Below are 9,009 nucleotides of genomic sequence, written 5' to 3'. Positions count from 1 at the left end.
TTAGTAAATAACAGTTGGAAAATGTGTTTTAAGAAAGTGAATATGAGTATATTAATAAAGGGTAATTAAGTCCTCATATTAAACAGTACCACCATAGTACTGCATTGGTAGTACATGGATGGTTGCTTTAACTTTTATTTAGGAACATCCTGAGACACTAATTTTTATATAAATGCATTCTTATGATTATAATTAATTCCAACCTTAATCCAAAATGTTGCTTCATTACTGTCTTTTAAAGTTACATTTCATTTGAGTGTCCTCCTGCACTGCTGTCTTCTCTCTTTGTTCCTCTCTTCCAATCAGAGTGGATGAAATGCTGAAATATTGTTGTGGTAGACTTGAAATTCTTAAAACAGAACATACCAGAAGTTTCAGGAGAACAAAAGCTCCTTTTGTCCTACAGCACATTTTTCTGTCCTAATGCCTTTCTGGGGATAGCCTTTACAAGGAAACAATTTTTGGTCACCAGCAGCAGGGCCTCACCTGGCAGTTCTTGCTTTCTGTGTTTTCCTACCAGCTCTCCTGCTCCAACTACTGCTGCTAATCTAAGTACACTGAATTGAATAGTGAGGAGCTAACATCCCTCTCAGACATTATCCAACATCTTTCTTTCAGACCCCAAATGAAACTGGCAGAGCAAGCAACAGATTCTTCAGTTGCTTCCTGAAAGGAGATTGTAGTGATGTGAGAGTTGGCCTCTTTTCCCGGGCAACAGCAATAGGATGAGAGGGAATGCCCTTCAGCTGCATCAGAGGAAGTTCAGGTTGGATATTAAGGAAAATTCATTCTCAGAAGGAGTGGCACAGGCTGCCCGGAGAAGTGGTGGAACACCTGGAGGTGTTCAAGAACCATGTGGATATCGCACTGAGGGACATGGTTAGTGGGCATGGTGTGATGGGTTGATGGTTGGACTAGATGGTCTTAGTGGTGTTTCCAAATATACTGATTCTATGATTCTGTGATTCTAATTGCACATCGTAAATAGCCACAAAATAAGATGGCTACGGAAATTCCATGTTTTTATCTTACCTCTGGTTTATTTAGTCTCTGAACAAACTTTTTACAGATGATACATGTGGTTTACACTTAGAAAAACTTTTGATGTCTCTTTGGGAAAATAAAGGGCTATAAACCCAACTTCAGTTCTGCTGCCTATTCTTGCTAGTAGATATTATATATAAAGATGATTTCTAATTTTCTTTTGTTCCACTGTGGTGAGTAACAGAGGTGGGATGATGTAATCACAGCTCAGATAGGCTGGCTTTCTATACATAGGCATCATGATGAAGCTTGTTGAACTCAGACCCTTTCCTACATAAGGTCATTGTGTTGGTTCTCTCAGCCTTCTGGTCAGCTTTGATGTGAGCTGCCATATTTCTATGACCTCAGCCTAGGGATAAGCTAGTGGCCTTGCACTCAGCAGTGGTTAAACATGAATATATAAACAAAGTGGAGATTTGCTTTGTGCCAGACGAGGTTACTTTCAAGCATACCCACAAACTTGTAGAAAATTGATGTATTTGGTTTATTGAAAATGTGTAATAGTAGGAGAAGAAACAGTATTTCAGGCAAAATAATATTTAAAGCTTACCAGCTCATGTACCATGTACCTTGGCTCTATGACTTCTGTTTGCAGAAACAGATCCGCTTGTATCTCCATAAATATGTCTTGCCAATTTCTTTTTTTTTTTTCTTTCCTTTTTCTTTTTCCGCTTTTTCTACAGATTAAAGAGTTTATACCCTTTCATTTTCAGTCTTTTTTTTCCTTAAGCCACTAAAATCAGTTTTTTGGGTCATTAGGGCATGTATCAAATGCACGTATATAACTTTGGATAGTCATATTTTTTTTGTTCTTTTGGGTGTTTATTTTGAAGGAAGTTAAGTATGAAGCATCAGCAGTTCTTAAATGAGTAGAGTCTTTAACTGCTGCATTTGGAGAACAGAAGGTTTGTCTGTGATTATTGAAGGATGGTATCCTACATTTTATATTTTCAAGCCAAGGGCAAGGGAAAATGTAAGTTTACATAAAAGATGGTGGTGCAGAAGGGATTGCTTAAATCTTCCCAAATACAGTCATCAGCAAATCATTCAAAACAGTGCAATAGAGGAAGTATAGGAAGCCTCTGTGCTGATGCAGAAGAAAGAAGAAAGATTTTTGTGCAGGCAGAGATGCATATAGATTGCTTTAGTAGTCAGCTTGAACAGTCAGTTCCATTTCTTGGCCTAATTCTAAGCTGTACATAAAGCTGTATGGAGAAAAGGTTGCTTCACTTTTCTGTCTCTCTGTGTGCTGTGAAGAGCTGAGCAGCATGCTCTAGAACTGCTTTGATTCTTAGTAATTGTGTTCAATTTTGAGCATTTTAGTTAATCTTGGCAAAGTTATGAAGTGTCCCATTGGGACTGGGGTTGTCGAAGAGTAAACTTATAGGGTGGCTATGGAGTAGGATGAGTCTGAAAGATGCTGAAGGTTCCCTGTGTTCATCAGAGGAGAAAAGACCTTTCGGGGAGCAATTCTTCCAAATAACAATGAAAGGCAATGAAGTTCTCAGTGCAACCCCTGAAAATTAGGGCTGCTTTGAAACGGTAATGTGTTCATTGTAACAGGTAATGGGAACATTACATCTGGACTTCTTCAAGATGAGTCACACTTTTCCTCTTTAATTCTGCAGAGACTTGGCACCTCTGTGTGATGAAATCCAAATACTGGCTGTGGTTACGGAACTGAGCAAAATACAGAGCAGATGAAGAGATACAGGTCAGTATGTGCATCTATAGCTGTTTGCCAAGATGACATGGATCCAGAGGAATGTTTGAACATAACCCAGAAATTGTCATTCTTGAATATACATCCACTGAGATGACCCCAGAGAATACACACCTGGTTTTCACTTAACCAATTGCAGAAGAGATACCAGCTGAAAAGTACTGAAACATTGGAAAATTTTCAGATAGATCAATGCTGTTTCTAAAATATCTTGGGATTTGGAGTACACTATTCTGTACTGTTTCTTTTGCTCCAAAACTAAAAGACACTGTCCTAATAAAGATGACAGTACAGAATGACTGCAGCATTACTATTTTGATGAACAGGCCCCTTCTTTTTCTTTTCTACTTGTTTGCTTTTGTTCTTACTTTACATAAGCAATGATAATTTTAGAAGTGAATTCTGAATTGAATGATATTTTCTGCAATTGCTGTCCCTTATCTGGAAGATGATGCTTATAGATGGGAACTGAGTTTCTGAATTAGCAATGCAAGATTGTGTTACCTATATAGACTGACTTTAAACCAGGACGATAAAATGACTTTTACAATGCAAAGGTATTTCTATTCAGATTTCTGGGAATGTTTTACTAGCTAGGACACAGGTAAAAAAATATTTCATGTTTAGTCTAAGTTTTGCCTTTCTCAGAGTTATCATTATTTCTAGTTGCTGCTCTTTTACTATCCTAACTTGTTTTTCTTCTGCTGCCTGTTTATTCCTAACAGATGCTTATACTCAGTTAACATGTGTCCCCTCAGCCTTTGCCTAGTTAAGCTATATGCAAATCAGTTACTTCTTTCAATTTTCCCCCCATCTAAATCCCCTCCTCAGCTACTTAACATTTTCTTCATTTTGTCATGGTTTCTAATATGTCTGCAGAGCTGAATGAATATCCTGGGAGTGGCAATTTGGTTTTAAAGATATAAATAAATAACTACAAACACAATCTTTTTTAATTAAAGCTATTTATTATTTGCAGAGCTGTAGCTCGCGGGGCCTCATTGTTCGGGAACACCGTGTAACAAAAGAAAAGCCATGCACTGAGGAGCTGCTATGTCTGCAAGGGATCTCTTCAAAACACAAACCAAACAAAATTGAACAAACGCAACAATTTACTCTGCAGCCAACAATGGCCGCTGCCAAAGTCTTGTACCTGCCAGCATTCAACAGGTATAATGCTTGTATCTGCTTGGTTGTCTTCCTATCCCATTTGTTGTTGCTGCATGTGTTTTATATGACTTAATTTAGTACCTGTATGTAGACTTAGGCTTTGCACGCAGTGTGGCTGTGGCTTTGGGAACCTCTGCTTGTTTTCATGTTGGCAGCAACTGGCAGCTTCTGGTTAAATCCAGCTGATGATGAGCTCTGCTGCGCTTGAGGCGCTGTACGAGCAGAGGCAGACAGAGCAATCCCAGGCCAGCAAGCTCTGGTCTCATGCCTGGAGACATCCTTGGGAGCTCCAAGGGAGACGTGGCGTCGCCATGGCAAGGCCTGGAGCCTGGGAATGGCTCCTCTCCTTGTGGATGGGGATGATGGCTTCTGTTTTCAGACAGCAATGGTTCCAGAAATGCATCTCTAAGTGGCTAGTGTCCATCCTGCAGCAATCCAGGCTTTCCAGTGGCTGTGAGGCCTGCTGAGATGGAGAAATTCTAGGGCTGTGGCTCTCTGTGTGACTCTGGGACTTCTGCACCATGTACAACATGGGGAGCCTGACTGAGGACATGAAGGATGCTTGTGAGAAGGAGACAGTCAAGCTAGGGCCACATGCAAGTGAAGTCACTCTTCAGTTTCTCTCTCTCATGGCATATTCACATCTGAAAATGGTAACATGGAGAATAGAGAAAGGACAGGCTGTAGATGAGGGCAACGGTCTGACTGAAAGGGCCTTATCTACATAAAGGGCCTTACATACTTAAAACAAATATGAATAAACATCCAGTGTTGTGGAAAACACTAATTGAGGTCAGATACTTTTCAAGAGCAAATGAGAGGGATGATTTCTTCTGACACCGACATCTATTACATGTACACAGATAGGGATCATCAAGACCACCAACTCAAAGCTTTGCTATAGTCTACAGGGCCACTAGAGAAAGCAAAGTTCCAGGTGACATTTCTAAGCAGTCAGTTCTTGTTCTCCAAACACATCTAGATTAAAGATACATGATCCTGCAAAATGCATGAATTGTGCATATAACATAATTTTCCAGGAGTTTAAAGGTTACCATTGAGGAACTTGAGTTACCTCCAATGAGTAGAACGGAGAATATTTGCACCCAAGAAACACTATCTTTTCAGTATTAAAGTTGTAAAAGGCATAGGAGAATACTGAGAAGCAAAGCTGCAATTTTATTTGGCCTTTTGCTGTCTCCTTTCATTACATGTCTAGGAGAAGTAAACAAGGTCTGATGCATTTCTATTGGAAACAGTTTTAGCAAAATTGGAGTCCTTCTGCTGCAAATGGTGGAGGTAGACATGATTATCCACATTTTGGGTCTACTGCATACACAGGGCTCATTCTGCCTTCAGTTCCAACACTGCTTCAGCCCTCATTTCATTAGGTTCACTTTCTTCAGCCTTCAGCAATGTGGCTCCCAGATGTGTTTTCCGGTATTTCGTTTATAACTCTGAGGAATCTACAGCATCCAGTCACCCCGTGTCTTTTTTTTTTCTTTTTTCTTTTTTTTTTTTCCTGGCATTGAAGTTCTTTGAACAGGACATTCTTATTAACATCAACAGTCAAATATGAAAGAAAGCTAAAAAACCCTGTCAGGTTTTCATTCTCACCAGAAAGAAATTTAAGGTAGAACTTCAACAAGCATCCTCATAGAAATATTTGCTAGCAAGGTTTTTGTTCACCACTGTGCTGATACAGTTTTCAGCTGACAACTTATGCTCCTATTTTAACATATTTTAAGTCTTCTGCTTTGTGAATATCAGTATCAGTGTTGCAGCAATGATAGTGCTGGGATGTAAATGGTTTATTTTATTTTACCAACTTAGGTAGCTTGGGAAAAAATGAGCTGGAGGAGGGCATGTATGTCTGCAAGCTTATCTGTTTTCTCCAGCTACATGGACTTGAAAAATGCTATCTCTGTTACAAATCTTACTCTCCTTTGTATGCATGTGGTTGGATAATTACCTCTAACTATTGCTTGGATAAATGGTTTCTAAAGAATTTGGGCACACAAAGTCATAGTTGTTAAATTGTCCAACGATTATTTCTTAAATTAAGTAATTTTCTCTCTAAGTTTGTTTCAAGACACACGAAAATACTTTTTGCCATATGTATTTCTAGGCCACTTTTTAAAGCATGCAGAGTTATTAGGTCTTATAAATTTTCACAGGCATAGCAAAAAATGCCAGCCATTGTTTTTGTCTAAGTCATTTAAAAAAGGTGTCTGACTTCAAAGTGCTTGGTAAATCTGGATCAGAGAGGCAATGAATTTGAAATATTAAATCATGCATAGCACAGAGCATTGGGCAAAATTAAAAAGGGAGGCTGAGTAAAAGATCGTAGAAAAACATAACTCAAGCAGGATTGTGGTATTTTGATTTACTTTTATTTTTTTAAAAACCAAGTTTGTTTTGCAGGATCTCCCTGTGCCCTCCTGCCACCATGAGAAAAGAGCTTCAGCACACTTTGCTTTCCAGGCTTCGCATTTACAGACTCTCCAGCTGGCTCCTGAAGGAGGTTCATGAACTCTGCTGCACACAGCGAGTCGCTTCTTGCCTACACATAGTTTTAATTGTAGTATTTAGCAATTGGTTTAGTTTCTTAATTGCAAGGTATAACATCTCTGCAAAAAATATCATAAATGATGATAACTCTGAGTATTTTTCATATCTCTATCTCAGTATTTGAATCTTGGTTATGCTTTACCCTCCCCTGTTTTTGGGACGGTGTATTCCTCATTTTAATTCTGTGCTTTCCAGAGAAGCACTACTTAATTTCTTTGGGTATTGCCTGTGTTTTATTGCAGTGGCAGTAGAGTCCAGGACAGGATGAAGGAAGGGCCCCATCCAGGTTTTTCAGAACATACAATACTGTATATGCTTCCATCAAATCCCAGACTATCTTTCACTTTTCTAATGTTAGCAATTCCAGTCTTTATGAACTTGCTTGACAGGAGAAGCTGCTATTTGACTAATCCTACTCCTCCCCATCCTCATCCCATTCACCTGGCTCTTGGCTGCCCCTGGCCAGGAGGTTTACTCCGAGATCTCTGTCTTACACTCTCTTTCCTCCAATTCAAATGGTTGTCAGGACCTTTTCTGGTATAAGACTAGGTTACATTTTGCTTCTCAAAAAGGTGCTTTTTCTGTTTTACATTTGGCTTTTATTCTTGCATTTTGTGTTTGCCTGACCTCATAATCCATCCTGGCCTGCATGAAGCCCTAAATAACCATATCACCTGTTAGTGTTAGTCTTACAGTATGTTTATTAAGCAGTACACTGTTTCAAGGCTCTTGTTGATGGCTGCTGCACAGAGAATTTATTGCTTAATCCTATCGCTTGTTTTCCAGACTTTTTCTGATTGTTTCCATTCTTTACCTTTCTCTCTGTGAGTATGTAATGTTTATATATGACTCCTTGAAAGACCTTGCAGGCTGTGTCACAGCTGTGTCGGGGCAGGAACTCAGTGAGCTTCAGAAGGAAACTTTCTAATCCCACCGACTGGGTCACCAATAGTAAGTGTTGTCTTCAGAAGGGATGGAAATCTAGCAGTTGCAGTTTCAGACTCGCCCACCTGTCAGCTGAAAAATATCTACAGAAGCTTGCTAAAAATATCTGTCAAAAGTTTAATTTATGACAAAGTAAAATGCTGTGTGAAACATATTGAACCCCGATTTTGAAGCCTGTTTGAAAAACTTTTTAACCTGAAGCTGGCTTTACCTGATGTTTATCTGCCATATCATAGAATCATAGAATGTCTTGGGTTGGAACGGATCAAAAATCATCCGGTTCTAACCCCCTCACCACTCGTTCTTGCTGCTCTACCACTGCTACCACAGCCTCTCTTCTATATTTTTTTGGTGCAGTGCTGTCTTTATTGTTAACGCAGACAAATTTCAAAATCAGATTCCACTCTTCTCCATTATTACTTTTATTACAAATATTTGTGAATTTTTTGTCCATTTTAAAATTTGGGATATGCCACGGCACAATCTCATGAGGTTTGTAGTTCTGTAGCCTCAGTATTTTGTCATGTGGGTAACATTAATCAGGATGACTTGGTCTTTGAGGCAACATGACAACCATCCTCAATCTAAGTATTTTCATTAGTTCTTCTTTTCTGTGCATGAAAGGACTGAAGAGACTTGCAGTAGGGAGGGAAAGGGAGAGAAAGCTTTGTACTTTCCTTTTTCTTTCTTTCTTTTTTTTTTTTAACCAACATCTAGTTGAACTTTCGAATACTGCTAAAATCTTATGTACTCTCCAAGGCCTTGTTCTGTGTATTATAATCTGTAATCATCTGTGTTACAGTTTTCACAGAAGTGCTAAAACCATTTTACCACCACTTTGCTGGCAATAACATTTTAGAGTCTTTCAAAGAATGAAACTTTTCATGAACTACAAATAGAAGACATTTGTGAGGCTTTTATGAAAACTTGGCATTTAACTGACTATGTTAAGTCCAAGAGTAATTTTCAGATCTGCAGTATATAAAATTGGTCCTCAAACTCCTTGTAAATAGCAGCACAAAGTAGGACTCTGAAAAGTCAGTTGTCTGTGTCATAATTAATAGGAGATAAACTAAGTGTCAGAAAACACATTTGCAGAGGAAAAAATGTCTCCATACTTTTATCTTTCATATTGTACACAAAATTGAAAATTGCTCTCATTAAGAATTCATGCATTTAGTAATATTATTACTTTTATAGAGATATCCACTCTAAAAAAAAGAACCTAAACTCAGAAGAAATGTGACTCCATGGGGAAAAAAGGCACATCATTTTACTGGTTTTCTATACCAAATTTTCAAGATCAAATTCTGCAGAAGAGAAAAGGAAAGGAAGGTACAAACTTATTCAAACAGAAATGGTGTAAAATGGAAATTTCACATTCTTTTTTTTTTTCCATTTCCTCACAGGGAGATCAGCACAATCAGACCTTACAGAATAGCGATGTAGATATTATTATTATTTTCAAACTGGCTTTAATTTTCAGAGTACATCTTCATCTGGAGCTTTCAATGTTTTTCAATTCTCTCCACTTTCCCCTCTTCTTTAAAATACAA

At 38.4% G+C, this 9,009-nt stretch overlaps 1 long non-coding RNA gene across 1 annotated transcript; it reads left to right on the top strand.

The window, feature by feature from the left end:
- Nucleotides 1–2,671: 2,671 nt before the first annotated feature.
- LOC104910263 lies at nucleotides 2,672–9,000 on the top strand. The gene is made up of 3 exons (XR_792919.3): nucleotides 2,672–2,758; nucleotides 3,747–3,937; nucleotides 6,362–9,000. It is a non-coding gene; the product is annotated as an uncharacterized LOC104910263 (long non-coding RNA).
- The last annotated feature ends 9 nt before the right edge of the window (nucleotides 9,001–9,009 follow it).

This window comes from Meleagris gallopavo, chromosome 3, assembly GCF_000146605.3.
Source record: "Meleagris gallopavo isolate NT-WF06-2002-E0010 breed Aviagen turkey brand Nicholas breeding stock chromosome 3, Turkey_5.1, whole genome shotgun sequence".
NCBI lineage: Eukaryota > Metazoa > Chordata > Aves > Galliformes > Phasianidae > Meleagris > Meleagris gallopavo.
Note: the sequence above shows the minus strand (reverse complement) of the source record. Positions and strands in the feature narration are given on the sequence as shown.